This window comes from Artibeus jamaicensis, unplaced genomic scaffold, assembly GCF_021234435.1.
Source record: "Artibeus jamaicensis isolate MK-2021 breed Jamaican fruit bat unplaced genomic scaffold, CSHL_Jam_final scaffold_474, whole genome shotgun sequence".
Lineage (NCBI taxonomy): Eukaryota > Metazoa > Chordata > Mammalia > Chiroptera > Phyllostomidae > Artibeus > Artibeus jamaicensis.
In genome coordinates, this window is record NW_026522046.1 from 48,187,950 (window position 1) to 48,203,709 (window position 15,760).

A 15,760-nucleotide genomic window follows, 5' to 3' on the forward strand; every position below is an offset into this window, starting at 1 on the left:
GCTGTCAGCGGGGAGAGGGGCTGGGGACTGTGTGAAAAAGGGAAGGAATTAAGCAAAAAAAAAAAAAACCCAAAACAAAATGAAATAAAAACCTTTAAGAGAGGAATAGAAGCATATGCAGGAACCATCACAGTGAAGCCGCTGTGTGTTTGCGTACAGGTGTCCTCGGGCAAGTGCCACCATTGTGGTCTTTCTAGGTAATGGGACATGAACAGGGACAGACTTAACAGGATCTGTTTCATCCAAATGAGGTCACGTGGTGTCAGCCACATAGATATCCAGTTGTCCAGCAGTCCAGCAGTCTAATTAGAGATTCATCGGAGCGTGATTAAAAAAAATAATGGCTGACCTGGTTTTCGCTGGGTGTGGCAGACAGGTCACCCTGAACTCTGGACAGCCTTCCCTCCGACTGGGTCATTCTGCTCTGGCAACTCAATTCCAGCAACACGGCGTTAACCTAAATACTGAATTAACGCTTTTGCCTCAGTTTTATTGTTCTTCAGTTTGGACTATAATTCACTTATAAACTAGATTTGTTTGTGTGGTTTATGAGAGTTACAAACTGAAGATTATATTTAGTTTTAAATTCCCACATATTTAAGGAAAATTATGGTAAAAAATATGCCAAAATCGGAGGCAGCAGAGAAACTTTCTCGGAAAGGGGTCCAAACATTTCCCAAGTTGGAGGACCACTCTGCTACATAAACAGGTCTCGTGGCCAAAGACTGTCTCTCTTGCTCTCCTGACTTAACGTGTGTGTTCTGGTGGTCCTCACCCTGAGCACACTTCAGGGTCCACTGCGGAGCTTCACACAAATGCCCAGCCCAACGGTGTGGGAAAAGTCGCACTGCACACAGAGCGACAAGAAGGGCGCTGGAGTAGCTACGCTAATACCAAACAAAATGAACTTGGGGACGAAAATTGTTACCAGAGGAAATAACATTTTATAATGACAGAAGGGTGAATCCATCAGGAGAAAGAAAAATTATAAACATATACACATGTGCCAACAGAACCTCAAATGCATGCACCAAAACAGACAGCGGAGAAATAGAAAATTCAACAATAGCCCTGGCTGGTGTGGTTCAGCAGATTGAACCCTGGACCGCGAACCAAAAGGTTACCAGTTTGATTCCCAGTCGGGCACATGCCTGGGTTGTTGGCCAGGTCCCCAGTTGCAGGTGCAAAAGAGGCAACCAGTCGATTGATGCTTCTCTCCCTCTCACCCTCCTTTCCCCTCTCTCTAAAAATAAATAAATAAAATATTGTTAAAAAAGAAAATTCAACCTTTTCAGTTGCAGGCTTCAACAGCCCTCTTTCCATGATAAATAGAACAACCGGGCAGAAAATCTACGAGGAAATAGAAGGGCAGGAGCAACGTGGCTCATCGCACAGACCCGACCGGCCTCCGCGGAGCTCGCCAGCCAGGAACGGCTACAGACACATTCCCCTCAAGGACACGTAGAACATTCTCCAGGACAGATCATTGTCAGGCCATGCAAAAGCTTCCTTTCAATTTTACTGGATTCAAATCAAACAAAGCATGTCCTCCAACCGCAATGAAATACAATTAGAAATCAATTAACAGAAGGCAATTCCTAGAAATCAAACCACATGTTCATAAACAACAAACGGGTCAAAGAGGAAATCACAAGGGAAATTAGAAAATACTTAGAGACAAATAAAAAGAAAAACACAATATCCCCCAGATCATGGATACAGCTAAAACAATACTCAGAGGGAAATTTATAGCTGTAAATGCCAATATTAAGAATGAAGAAAGATCTCAAATCAATATCTCCAGCTTCCCCTGAGAAACTAGAAAAAGAAGAGCAAAGTAAACCCAAAGAAGCAGAAGTCAGTAAGCAATAAGTATTAGAGTGAAAAATAAATAAGGGGACTTCCGGTCACGATGGGAGCACAGGTAAACATGGCTCACCTCCTTGCACAACTACATCAAAATGACAACTAAGCTGGAAAATAATCATCGTTCAGAACCACCAGAAACTGAGCCGAATGGAAGTCACACAGCTATGAAAGTAGAGAAGAAACCTCACTGAGACTGGTAAGAGGGGTGGAGGTGTGGAGTGGGTTGGTCCCACACCCATGTGTGGACGATAAAAACTGAGAGGCTATCTCAGGAGTGAGCAGTCCCAGCCCCACAACAGGCCTCCCAGCCCAGGGCTCCAGTGCCAGGAAGAGAAGTCCCCATGACTTCGGGCTGTAAAAATAGCGGGGACTGAGGCTGTGGAAGACAGAACCAACTGGACTGAAGGGCCCTCACACAGACTCACATGGACTCACTCCCTCGGAGCCCCAGCGTGGGGAGCAGCAGACTGAAAGGCCTCGGAGACGTGCAGGGAGAAACCAAAGTGTCTGGCATCGGGGAGAGAGCTGGGGGGCAGGTGCCTCCCAGACGGAACTTCCGGCAGAGGCCGCTGTTCCCTTTCTGAGCCTTCCCCCAACAGAGCCACAGAGCAGGCAGGCAGGCACCACATATGAGACTCCATCAACCCGGCTCACACTGTTTGACCCGCCCTGGTGATTCCATGAGGCCCTGCCCCACCTCACTCTTGCACCCACCCAAGCTGTTTCCAGGGGCTTTTCCATACCAACGGCTTGGCCCATGCTTCAGATTTTCCTAAATCCTCTCAAACAAGTAGCATCTGGCTTCAGCAAGCCCCAAATCTCTCACGAAGTTGCTCCAGGCCCAGCACCAGCAGCTGCCGCCTGTAGATCCCTCTGTCGCTTATGCTGTGTGACCCCAGACAGGACACAACCAGTGGCTGACCTTGGAGGCACCAATAGCAACCAAGGCTCAACTACAACAGGAGGGTGTACTCAGCCCACAAAGAGGATGTACCTCGAGTACCCGGCTTGGATACTAGGGAGGGCTGTGCCACTGGACCACTGAACCCTACAGGATACCAGCTACATTACATCGCATCACTCTACCAAGCCTGGGAGATGTAGCAGCTCTACCTGATACATAGAAACAAATGCAGGGAGGCTGCCAAAATGAGGAGACAAAGAAACAAGGGCCAAATGAAAGAACAGAACAAAATTCCAGAAAAAAGAACTTAAATGGAAATAAGCAATGGAGATAAGCAATCTACTAGAGGCAGAGTTCAAAACACTCATTATAAGGATGCTCAAGGAAAACAGTGAGGACCTCAATAGGATTAGAAAAGTTCAGTCAGATACCATGGGTACACTAATTGAAATAAAGAACAATTTACAGGGAATCAACAGTAGAGGGAATAAAGCTGAGAATCAAATCAGCAATTTAGAATATAAAGAAGCAAAAAACAACCATTCGGAACAGCAAGAAGAAAAAAAAAGAATCCAAAGAAAATGATGATAGTATAAATATATCTCTTCTGGGACAACTTCAAGTATACCAACATTTGTGTAACGGGGTTGCCAGAAGAAGAGAGAGAGCAAGAAATTGAAAACCTACTTATAAAAATAATGACAGAAATCTTCCCTAACTTGGTGAAGGAAATAGACATACAAGTTCTGGAAGTGCAGAGAATCCCAAACAAGACGATCCTGAAGAGGTCCTTTCCAAGACATCATAATTAAAATGTCAAAGGTTAAAGATGAAGAGCAAATCTTAAAAGCAGCAAGAGAAAAGCAGTTAGTTCCCTACACCAGAACTCCCATAAGACTGTCAGCTGATTTCTTAACAGAAACTTTGCAGACTAGAAGGGACTGGCAAGAATATTCAAAGTGATGAAAAGGAAGGACCTACGACCAAGATTACTCTACCCAGCAAAGGTATCACTTAGAATGGAAGGGCAGATGAAGAGCTTCCCAGATGATAAAAAGCTAAAGGAGTTCATCATCCCCAAATCAATTTTATATGAAATGTTAAAAGGTCTTCTTTAAGCAGACAAAAAATATGAACAATGGCAATAAATACATATTTATCAATAATTGGTTCTAAAAACCAAAATAAACAAACAAGCAGAAAAGAAACAGAATTATAGATACAGAGAACGTTTTGATGGTTGCCAGATGGGAAGGGGGGGTCGAGAGGCAGGTAAAAAAAGGTAAAGGGATTAAGATGTACAAATCGGTAGCTACACAGAGTCATGGGGGCGTAAAGTACAGCACAGGGAACAGAGTAGCCAAAGAACATGTACGCAGGACCCGTGGACGTGGGCAACAGTGTGGAGATGGCCTGAGGGGTTGGGGGCGGGGTGCAGGAGGGCGAAGAGGGAAGCCCTGGGACGACTGTACAAGCATACACAATAAAATATAATAAAAAATAAATGAAACAGAGAGTAGAAAAACAATAAAGAAGATCAGTAACACCCAAAGTTTGTTCTTTGAAAAGACCAATAAAGTCGACTGACCTGTAGCTAGACTGGCCAAGGAAAGAGAAAGGCTGAAATGACCGACTTCAGAGATGGAGAGGAGCCAGCGCTATCTGCAGTAGACGCTCTGCCTGATTTGGGGAATTGTACCTCTACCCCTTGTGGCTAAGGGCGAGGGACGACCTCTGGAATGCCAGCCGCAGGAGACAAAGCCTGTCTCTGGTAGCAAACGCTGCCTCAGTTCCTCTCCCTGCCCCCAGAGCTTGGTCGGAAGTCAATGACGGGTAAGACCCCCTCACAGCGGGGGGCAACCTAAGCCAGACTTGATCACCTGGGAGGCCTTCATGGAAGGACTCAGAGGGCTGCAACAGAGAGCAATGGACTCTCGCCCCCAGCTTTGTCAAAGCCCGAGTCCCCATGTTCTCTGGGAGAAGTACTTCCTGGCTCTAATCCCCTTAAGCCTGAATACCTGATGGGGAGGGGTGCAGCTCCTTGCCTGGCTAGAGCGTGTCCTGGGGAAAAATCTGGCACCACAAAGACTTGCTGATAAACCTGTGAAATCTGCTCTGCTAAGAATGCTTTCATTCATATGATAAGGGTCCGAGAGAAAATGAGTATATCTCCTAAAGTTTCTTCAGCTCTCTTCCTGACAGACACCGACTCAGACCTCTTTGAAATGTTATCTACTGTTTGATCCTTGCCGCCCTGTATTCCTGTGTATTACAACCCAATAAAAGGCTATGGAGAAAGGCACTTGGGGCCTTTTTCTCCTCGGAGAAACTGGCCACAGCCCACTCCTCCATCCCCAAACAGATCTCAGCATGTCTCGGCCATATTTATTCACTCACACGTGTCCGTGGCACCAGGGGGACCTCCACAGCTATCCAACTAGCAGACCCGAAAGGACTATGAAGGAACACCGTGTGCCACTTTATGCCCTAGTATTAGGTAACCCTGATGGACGGATACATTCCTAGAGAGACACGAGCTACAAAACTGGTTCAAGAATGTTGCATCCACCAATGTGAGAGACAAATTGTCAGAAACTTTCAGGATTCAGAGATGTTATTTTATTGGCCAAAGTTTTAACCTGCGCAGGGGCGGACCCTCAGAGTGTCCGGAGACACGGTGCTCATAAGAGCTGCAAACGAGAGCCGCCCCTAAGCGCTTACGGCTAAGTCTTTTTATAGACACGAGCAAGCAAGCATTGTATAGAAGCAAACGTGGCTGTTAGCTACTGGCTACTCGGGTGGCGCGAGCATGACCTAAGCTTTCTGGGTTTTGAGTAATGGAAAAATTTTAATCTAGACGCTTGAACAGGTGGTCCTCTACTTGTTCAGCCCCACTGGTTTTGTAGTTCCGCCTTCTCCACTCCCTATGTTCTTTCTTAATTTCCTTGTGGTTTCTGCCTCCAGGCCAAATCTCTTTAAGGCAGTCCCTACTTTATTCTCTATTTTTCTGGTTTCAACAAAGAATAAGTGGGAATCTGAATGGACCTACAGCAGGCGAAGAACTGAGTCAGCAATCCAACCCGATTACATTCAACGTCCCACAGACACAAGCCCGAATAGCATGGTATCGCCGGGAAATTTTACTAAACATGAACAACAACACATAACAAATCACCCCAAACTCTTCCCAAAAAATGGCCAAGGAAACCTCTCCCAGTTCATTCTACGAGGCTGGCATCACCCTACTGCCAAGGAGAGGTAATGGCGTCAGAGGAAAACTACAGACCAATGTCCTTTCCGAACATCAGTGCAAGAACCCTCAACCAAGTGCGAGCAAACAGAACCGACCACACGTAAAAAGGCTCATCCATCGTAGCCAGGTGAGCTCGATCCCAGGAATGCAGGGTGGTTAGCATGCAAAAGCCAGTCACACCGTATTGATGGAAGGATGAAAAATCATCTTGGCAGACACAGAAAAAGCATTTGATAAAATTCTGACACCCTTTTACGACAAAAACAGTAAACAAAGTAAGAATAGAGGGAAATTCTTCAATATAATAAAGGAAGACTACAAAAAACAAACAAAAAAACCCCCACAACCCTACACAGATGAAGTCACAGTTAATGGTGACAGACTGCAGGCCGCTTCCCAGAAGCAGGAACAAGATTCCGTGTCTGTTCAGCATTGTCTCGGGTGCTCTCCTTGGGGCCGTTAGGCAAGGTAACAGATACAAGACTTCCAGGTTGGAAAGGAAGAAGTTGATAAACTATCTATTTACAGATGACAGAATCGCGTGTATAGAAAACCCAGAGGAGTACACCAAAAAAAGAGCTAATAAATAAGATTGGTAAGGTCACAGGGTGCAAGATAAATATACAAAAACATTGTTTCTAGACACTAGCAATAAACGATTTGATAAGTAAATTAAGAAAATAATTCCATTATTAATAGCATCAAGTAGAATAAAACAGGAATAAATTAAACAAAAGAAGAAGAGCAAGGCTTATACACTAAAATGAAAAGTCATGGGGAGAAATAAAAAAATGATTTTATTTATTTATTTTTAGAGAGGGGAAGGGAGGGAGAAAGAGAGGGAGAGAAACATCCATGTGTGGTTGCCTCTCACATGCTCCCTACTGGGGACCTGGCTCACAGCCCAGGCGTGTGCCCTTGCCAGGGTCCAGCCTCGGCAGGTCTCAGGGTCCCCAAAGGATGGATGGCGCAGGTGACGAAAGAGTCAGACACCCGATTGGACTGGCACGAGAACAGCCAGTCTCTGTGGGTCTGACCGAACTCTCAGAGTCTGATTAAGCTTTATTTTTACAGAGGTTGTTACATAACATTAAAGGAACAGGTACATGGCATGATCAATTAAGCAGAAAAATATCAATATAGAGGTAACTAGGAAAAGTACAGGAAATTCCATAGATTCAGTTATGTTAAACAAAGGTTATTTTGACTAGGAGAGCCATCAGTCAGACAATTAGAACTAGCTGTATGTACAGAGTTTTAAATGTCTTATTGTTTATTAAAGTTCTTAGAATTTGGCATGAGTCAAAGGGATACACTAGACGGAGCAGAGGTAATAGGCAATTTATTACAAGGCCTCTGTGGTGTCTAACTTAGCTCTCTCTCTTCCTGTCTAGAATCTTTCTGTACTTTGGACTCTGACTCCTTGGTAATTGTTTCTACGTGCTTAGTTTGTAATAGCTAACCAGCTTCTCCTGCTTCTTTACCTGCCTACTTCTAATTAATACATATTCCTGTCCAAGGTAGAGGAGGGGCTGTTACTCCATCAACTTTTAGACATTCAGGGGCTACTTCATTAGGGAGGACTTTGTTCTCTGGCCAAGCAATTATTTTGCGCACCTGCACTGGAATTCTGTGGATCATTGGACCCGAAACACAGGTGTCTAAAAATCCCACCACCTATTCACCCCAAAGACGAACATGCAGGGAGAGATAGACAGGACGTCCAGCCACAGTTGCCTCTGCTGTGCAGATGCATCTCATCTGTCCCCACTGTGTCAAGGGACAGCTGCTGGTCGGTTCCTGACATCTCCCCCTTTTTTATTTTTTAAGCGCAAGCTTTCCACTTCTAATGGTACTTCTCCGATTCCTCTTGCAAGGAGTCGGAAGGTGACTGGAAGAAGACAGATTCCAATGAGTACAATTCCAATGATAAGTGCCAAATTAATTGTGAAGGATATGATATCTTGACTATTGACAAAGCTTTTAAGTTTATTTAAAAAATCAGCTGTTACTTGAGACACGGGTAGAAGAGTATTATTAGAATTACTAATATTTTGAATTCCTTGATATAAAGTTTTTAAATCTAAACTTATATCACTATTATTTCAAATATCCTGTAAATGATTTTGAACCTTATTCTAAGCAACTATAGAAGCATTATATTCAAGAGGAGTAACACGAATCCACGGATACTCAGCATGGCATCTTAGCATAAGTCTTACCTTAAGTGAAAGTAATTGGTTCCCTATGTGGATTACTGCTTCCTCTAGAGCATTAACTTTTGCCTGTAATCCTTTGTCTGTATTTTTTTGAGCTGCCAAGGAGAAAGTATATTCTTTGTCAGCTGATCTACATGCTGAGCTGTATGGACTTTGTACTAAAGCAGTGGTGGAGGCTGTCACTGCTCCAATGGCGGCTATACGAGCAGTGACACCAATTGTTAAAGCCCCCAGAAACCTTTTCTGACATGAAAGCGCATTACTCATTTCCTGAATAGCGTGCAGACCCGGACTATCATACCAGGGAACGTCTAGTTTCACAGGAAGCACGATATATGGTGGCCGCTGGACGGTTATAACCACATCTGTCTGGCTTCTTCAAGAAATGGAGTTAGTTAATATGCAGTCTTTGCAAGAGACAGAATAGGTAAGAATTTTCTTACTTTCCAGAGTAATGTCTAGCACACTTTTGGGTCTTTTTATTAAAATGGCATATGGAGCTTGTACACAAGCCTGAATCAAATGAGTTTCTGGGGCAGTGGTAGTTTTATTAGGGCGTCTTACGTGCACATCATCCGTGGTGGCAACTTAATCGCCATAATTTAGATTGAATATACTGTTTATCGTCAACTGTCCTGGTCAATATACCATCAACCCATCCCGCTGAACATCATTGTGCTATAGAAGAATTTGGAGGAACTGCTCCAGAGACAGAACCAGAAGAAAATATGCTGAAGGGGTTAACAGGAGATTTGCCCAAAGGCAGAGTGGGATTAGTTACGGACCAATCAACAACTGAATAGAAAGGCTGCTGAGAGTGTTGTAGGACTCCTGTTGAAAATACACAAGGACTCCACGGAGGGTACCCTGTAGCCCTGTCCATAGAGATCCAAACAGTATCACTCGGAGGATCACAGGGGGAAGACGAGCAGGAGAGGACTCTCGTGAAATACGATACAAAAGGTTAAATTCATCATCTGCTATAGCCATAAAGGTCATAGACCACATTTAGCGCGGTGGTGGTCTTCGCGTCTCTCAGTGGCCAGAGGAGAGCTGGTGACTCTAGTTCTCAGATAAGAACTTAAACATCCAGGAGGGGGAGGATTACCCATAAAAGAAAAGCAAATAGGTGGCGAATTGGAAATTCCTGAGAAAGTGAAACTGTCGTTAGTTTGCAGGGTCATATGGGAACTGGACTCTCCTCCTATCAGCTTGGTGTTATTTATAAAGACGGGAATATCCTCAGTTTCCCACCCCGCCAATCGAAGGATAGCAGGTTCAGGGATGTATGTCCAATGTATCTTATGTAAAGCGAAAGCAAAAAGACACCTGACACGGGAGCACAGCTAACATGGCAACAAACAAGGTAGAAGGGGTTTTAGCCACGTGTTGTTGAGTAACAGTCTTTTCTGCTTCCTCAGTGAGTGCCTTGATCTGGCCCCCAGGAGGGGGCTTGGTGTTACACGCAGACCAGGCAGCTTCCTGGTCTGCAGGCGGCAGCTTCCACCTGGTGGGTTCTGTCTGGGTTGCAGAGGGGCGGCACCATCTGAGTCACCGAGGAGGGGACGCTTTGGATAGAAACGGCAGCCCTCCTGGGGAGGTGATGGAAGTCTCCGCCGCCGCCGTGTGCTTCTTGGCGGCGGAGGTGGCGGAGTCAGACGGCAGCGGTGGTCCATAGGGTCGGATTAGACGATCTGGCATCCAGATGGGGCAGTCTGCGTCCTGTGGGAAGACACAGCATGTCCTCTTCCCCAAGTTGGAACCACATCAGGACCTTTCCATTGCTCGGTAAGCAGGTCCTTCCATTTAACTAAAGGCTTAGGTTTCTTCCTCTCAGATTCCAGTGTTTTTGGAAGTTTGTACTTCTGTCAGGGTTGGCATTGAGGAAATTAAGAACAAGAAGAGCATGATGTAAAATCTGATGCAGGGAGCAGTACTTAAACTCTCCTTCCTGCAGTTTCCATATTTGGATTTTTAAAGTCTGATACGCTCTTTCCACTATAGCTTGCCCTCGGGGGTTATAGGGAACGTCAGTGCCATGCACTATATTGAAAGCAATACAAAAGCTTTTGAAGGCTTTAGTGGTATAAGCAGGGGCATTGTCTGTTTTCACAGCCTTGGGCATCCCGGGTAAGAAAATGCCTGAAATAGATGCTGTACCACATCTTTGTAAGCTTCTCCGGTCCTTGCAGAAGCAACGAGAGCGTGTGGGTAGGTCTCCACACGCACATGCACACAGCAGAGTTTACCAAAAGATGGGACGTGAGTAACATCCGTCTGCTGGAGATCACTGGGTCTGAGTCCTCGAGGGTGAACTTCGGCACTAGGACAAGAACTATGAGTAGGACAGTGACCACCGTCGCCTACAGTGTTACGAGCAGATGCTCTAGGTAGCGGAACTGCAGTCTGAGTGCAGAAGCATTTTGGTGATGTAGGGCATGGGACTTGGCAGCCTCTTCCACTGCTGACAAGGAGATAATATTTTGAGTTAATAAATCGACTCTCCTGTTTCCTTCATGGAGAGGTCCCGGGATGGAAGTTTGAGCCCGAATATATCCTACAAAGAAGGGTTGTGTTCTCTGATGAATATGCTTTTGTAAGGCTTGTAACAAAGGAAAGATAGTTAGTTGTTTTGTTGTCTGGCAACGAAGCAGTTTCAATATGAGGAAATAACTGAGCGATGTATTGAGAGTCAGTATATGAATTAAAGGGGACATGCTCTAATTGAGCAAATGCAAAAATGACGGCCACAATTTCAGTTCTTTGGGCAGAGTTTTCTGTGGTTTGGTTAACAAATGGTGTACTATTAATAATAGTTACAGCTTTTCCATTGCATGAGCCGTCAGTAAAACCTGAGGCAGCAGGAGGGGGAAGCGGACTACTCCATGTCCTGTTTGGAAGAGTGACAGGATGTTCGTTTAAGAACTGCGGTAAAGGATGTGGCGGAAGGTGGAATGTCACCTGTCCGGTGAAAGAGCCAAGTGCAATGTGCCAGTCCTCACGAAACCGGAAGAAGAACTGCAGCTGCTCTTTGTTGTGCGGTGTAATAATTTCGGACATTTCTACTCCAAATGATTCTCTACTCCTTAATCTTCCCTTAGACGTTAATGTGGCAACCGGAGAAGGGTAAGACCTCACAATCCTGTTTTGTGAAATGGGCAAGTGAATCCATTCTAGGGGCCGTCTCGCCAAAAACACCCTGTTGGTGGATGTGGCGTGGATAAGATGATTCGTAACCAGCGTTTGTAATGATTCAGACGGCGAAGACTTTGATTATTTGTAGCCTGTTCTACCCTAGACAAGGCTACCTCAGCGTCTGGGGTAAGACTATGTGGGGAGCTAGGGTCTGAGTCACCCCGAAGTGTGTCAAATAGAGGTTTAAGCTTGGCTGTAGTCAGCCGTAAGTAGGGCCTAATCCAATTAATATCTCCAAGAAGTTTCTGCTAATCACTTAGCATACTTAACGTATCTTTTCTTAATTGCAGAGGCTGATAGGCGACTATGTTAGTGTGTAGTATCTGGCCCAGGTAAGAAAATAGCGGTTGTGTCTGGGTTTTTTCAGGCGAGCCCTTTAATCCATGAGCTTGCAAAGTGTTGACTGCTGTCATTAGAACTGCCTGCAAATGACTTTCATCAGGGTGGGCTAATAAGATGTCATCCATACAGTGTACAATGCCCTGACTGAGAATTGAACCGTCAACCTTTTGGTTCACAGGCCCGTGCTCAATCCACTGAGCCGCACCAGGCATGACTGGGAAGGAAATTAAAGCAGACCTAAATAAATGGAAAGATACTCCATATTCATGGCCTGGAAGATGTGATATTGTTAATACGGCAATATTCCCCTAAGTTGGTCTAGGAATTCAATGCAACCCCCATCAAACCAGATCTGGCTTTTTAAAAATAGGAATCAAAAAGCTGATTCTAAAATTTCTTCTCTGTTATCTTGCGCATTGTAGGGTATTTAGCAGCATCTGTGGCCTCTACCTGCTGCTGCGACTCTCATCAGACCTTGGGCACAACAGGCTTTGGAAGCCAGACATTTGGAAGGTCCCCTGAGCTCGGGACCATTAAATGCCAAGGAAATACGGGGAGACACCATGGCCTCTGCCGCAAAGTCCTTCCGCGGCGCTCAGACACACTCGTGTGCCACGTCAGTTCACGCCAGACTGCCACTGGTTAGTATGTGACAGTGGTCACGATGAACCCAGAACTGAAAGCCCCTTGGGACAGGAGATTAGTGGGACAGCTCCTAGCTGCAGTCCGCAGATGGTCTCCAGGGCACGACACACCCTCATCTTCCTCCCCCCATCTCTCCCAACTCTGGGCTAGCACTTCTGTTCTGGGTTGCTTGTCTGGGGGGTCTTTATCCCCGAGCGGTTTGCACCCCTTCACTGTGTCTTGTCAGGCCCTATTCCTGCAATTGTCCATTCCCGGTCGTTCCTGGGCCTCGAGGCCCCCCAGCGGGTAATTCCCAGCACTCCAGGCCCACCCCTCCTGCCCACCTCTGCGCACAGGTAACTTGTCTCCTCATCGGAATCGGAGGGAACTGCCGGCCCTGCCTGTGTGTCAGCTCCTTCCTCTGCCAGCTGGTCTGTTGATGGAAGGGTGCAGTGCATCCTCACAGTAACCAGGCTTTAGAGTTAGTGGGGCCCTTACCGGTCCTTCTGCAAAGTGCTCCCTTGTCCCTCTCCCCTCGCCCCATCAGGAAACTAGGATCTCAAGTCCCGCCAAACCTGACCCGCAGGTTCCTCAGGGGACGCTGAGAGTGGTGGTGAGGGAGGCCAGTGGACTGCTGTCCCTCGGTGCCGCCCATCAGGGACCCAGCACCTCGACCCCTCGCAGTCCAGCTGGCGCCTCAGCGGCAGCGTTTGGCCCCTGCAGTGCCCTGTCACGCCGGCACTTCCACGTGCCGGGACACACTAGGGCCGCTGGACCCCGTGATCAACTACCTGTTGTTGCATCGCCTCTGACACAAGCCAGTCCCTGGGTCTGAGCCGATCTCTCAGGCAGGGTTCACTGGAGAAGCAGACCCATTTGGGTGGGAGAGAGGAAGGTGCAGTGCGGGGCAGAAGTGTGCCCTCGGAAAGGTGTCCACGCCGGGTCCCTGGGACCATGACTGTTAGGTTAGAGGGGAAAGGGGAAGTTAGGGGGGCTTACGGGATCAAGGTTGCCTCTCAGCTGACCTTAAAACTGAACGCTCGCCCTGGGCTTGTGGGCAGGCCCAGGTCAGGACTCTGCCATGTGAGAAGAACTTGACCTTTGACGATGTTGTTGGCTTGAAGATGGAAGAAGGAGCGACAAAGCCAAAGGGTGAGGGAGGAGTCAAGGAGCCTATTTTCCGAGAGAGCTTCCAGAAAGGCACACTCGAGGGGTCAGCAGGGGGCAGGGCTCCTTTCCAGCTGCCGAGGGGCTCCTCCCTGTGATAAATACCAACACTATTTATCAGCACTTTCTGCTGCTGCTGTAACAAAGTAACCGCAGGGGCTTAAAAGGACACGGTTACTGCATTACAGACTTGCAAGTTCCCGGGTTGGGGAGCCCCAGACGGGTCTCACTGGCACGAAAGTGCCGTGAGGTGAGGCAACACGGGACCTGTGTCCGGTGAGGCGTGGCCAAGGATGGGGACGTTGCCTGAGCCTTCTCCTTGGGACCAAATGAGATTAGAATTTATTTTTCTGGCAATACAGGGTGGGGCAAAAGTAGGTTACAGTTGTGAGTACGTGAAACACAGACTTTATTCTTGTACTATTATTTATTAATTAGTGCATTGTTTTTCATAGGAACAACCGTAAACCCACTTTTGCCTCACCCTGATTAGTGTTTGTAATATTAACTCTTAACTATTGTTTTAAACATTTTATTTACTTATGTTTAGAGAAAGGGGAAGAGGGGGTTGAAAGAAAGGGAGCGAAACATCAGTGTGTGGTTGCCTCTCATGTGCCCCTTATTGCGGACCTGGCTTGCAACCCAGGCATGTGACCTGACTGGGAATCAAACCAGTGACCCTTTAGTTTGCAGGCTGGCACTCAATCCACTGAGCCACATCAGCCAGGGCTTAACTATTGTTTTAAATGGTAAATAAAACATGTTCTGTGTAATGCAGCTGGTACAAATTTCCATGTAAAGCATTATTTATATTGGCGTGGGGGCCTAATAGTCCTTTTGAAGCTCAACGTTATAGGGTTTGCCATGAAAACACAGAACACCCAGCACATGGGAACTTCAGATAGACAAATTTTACTATAAGGATGCCTTCAGCGTTACAAGAGACATAGACTAAAAGGTTACTTGTGGTTTATCTAGAGCGACAGGCAGGGCACAGATGACTTCTGCATGTGTACGTGGTAGGAATCATCTAGATTTCACGGAGGGAACGGCAGGCTTGTACACTAAAAATTTCACCTTCATCTCTTTCTGTGAGTACAATGCCGGAGCATCCAAGCCACTGCATGACAGACAACATTTTTGGTATAAGTATGTCCCATGCAATATTTGGGACACCCTTACACTCAAAGAATTGTTTACCTGAAATTCAAACTGAACTGGGTGTCCTGGCTTTTTATTTGGCTAAATCTGGCAACTCGAAGTGGTGTGCTCACTTTCGGCTCTGGCCAGCATCTGCAGGCCCCCTGGGGACAGCCACCCGGGAATCAGTTTCTATGAACACCTGCTGGTCGTGATCTAAGCGGGTGACTTGCCTCCCCTAGTGGTGAGCTTGTCAACGAGCTACAGGCAGGGCCCCACTTAATCCTCACAAAGTGCCCCGGGGTGTCGCCGCCCAGCAGAGGTGCTATGTGAGCCATGTGCCAAGGTCTCCCCCGGGGGGATTGCGGCCAGATGCCCGCAGACGGGTGGACACCAAGAAGACTGCTACGTGCGGAAGTGATGCGCGCACCGGCTCGTGGTGCCCGCAGCGCCATGGATGAGACATGAGACAAATTCACACAGAATACTGAGTCCTGTGGAGGAAAAGGGACAGCACGGCTACTCCCTCGAGAGGGGAGTGCCCCGACCCTCGCCTAGACAGGCTTCTGCTGGTTTTACTGTGCAGGAGTTCAGGCACAACTTATTAATCATTGTCAGGCAGTAAACAGTAGATAGCATACAGAGAACTAGTAGGGCTTCTTCTGAGTCAGGGTCTATCAGCTAAAAGGCTACAAAACTTTGGGAAAACAGACTCACTTTCTGCCTGGGCCTTTATCATTTAACTAATAGCACTCTTAGCAAAGCAGGCTTCACAGGATTTTACATATCCTCTCTCAGGCCTGATTACCCGGGGAACCTGCCCTTTCCAGCACAGGGCTGCACCCCCCAGTCATTGTTTCAGGCTTAAGTCAGACAGAGGAGGTAGATAGGCATGGAATTTTGGGAGACTTCTCACGGAGTCAGGGGAGTCAGGCTTCGTCAAAACCAAGGGGAAAGGGTCCATCACCCCTTTCTCCATAGCCCCCCAAGTCCTTCCCTGGGCCTCCACGTGATCGTGCCTGTCCTAGGTGGATTCCCCCTTGGGGA

The 15,760-nt window shown here is 46.8% G+C and overlaps 1 long non-coding RNA gene across 1 annotated transcript; it reads left to right on the top strand.

The window, feature by feature from the left end:
- Positions 1–10,371: 10,371 nt before the first annotated feature.
- Positions 10,372–13,130, top strand: LOC128626288 (uncharacterized). The gene is made up of 4 exons (XR_008390214.1): positions 10,372–10,456; positions 11,731–11,772; positions 12,205–12,423; positions 12,954–13,130. It is a non-coding gene; the product is annotated as an uncharacterized LOC128626288 (long non-coding RNA).
- The last annotated feature ends 2,630 nt before the right edge of the window (positions 13,131–15,760 follow it).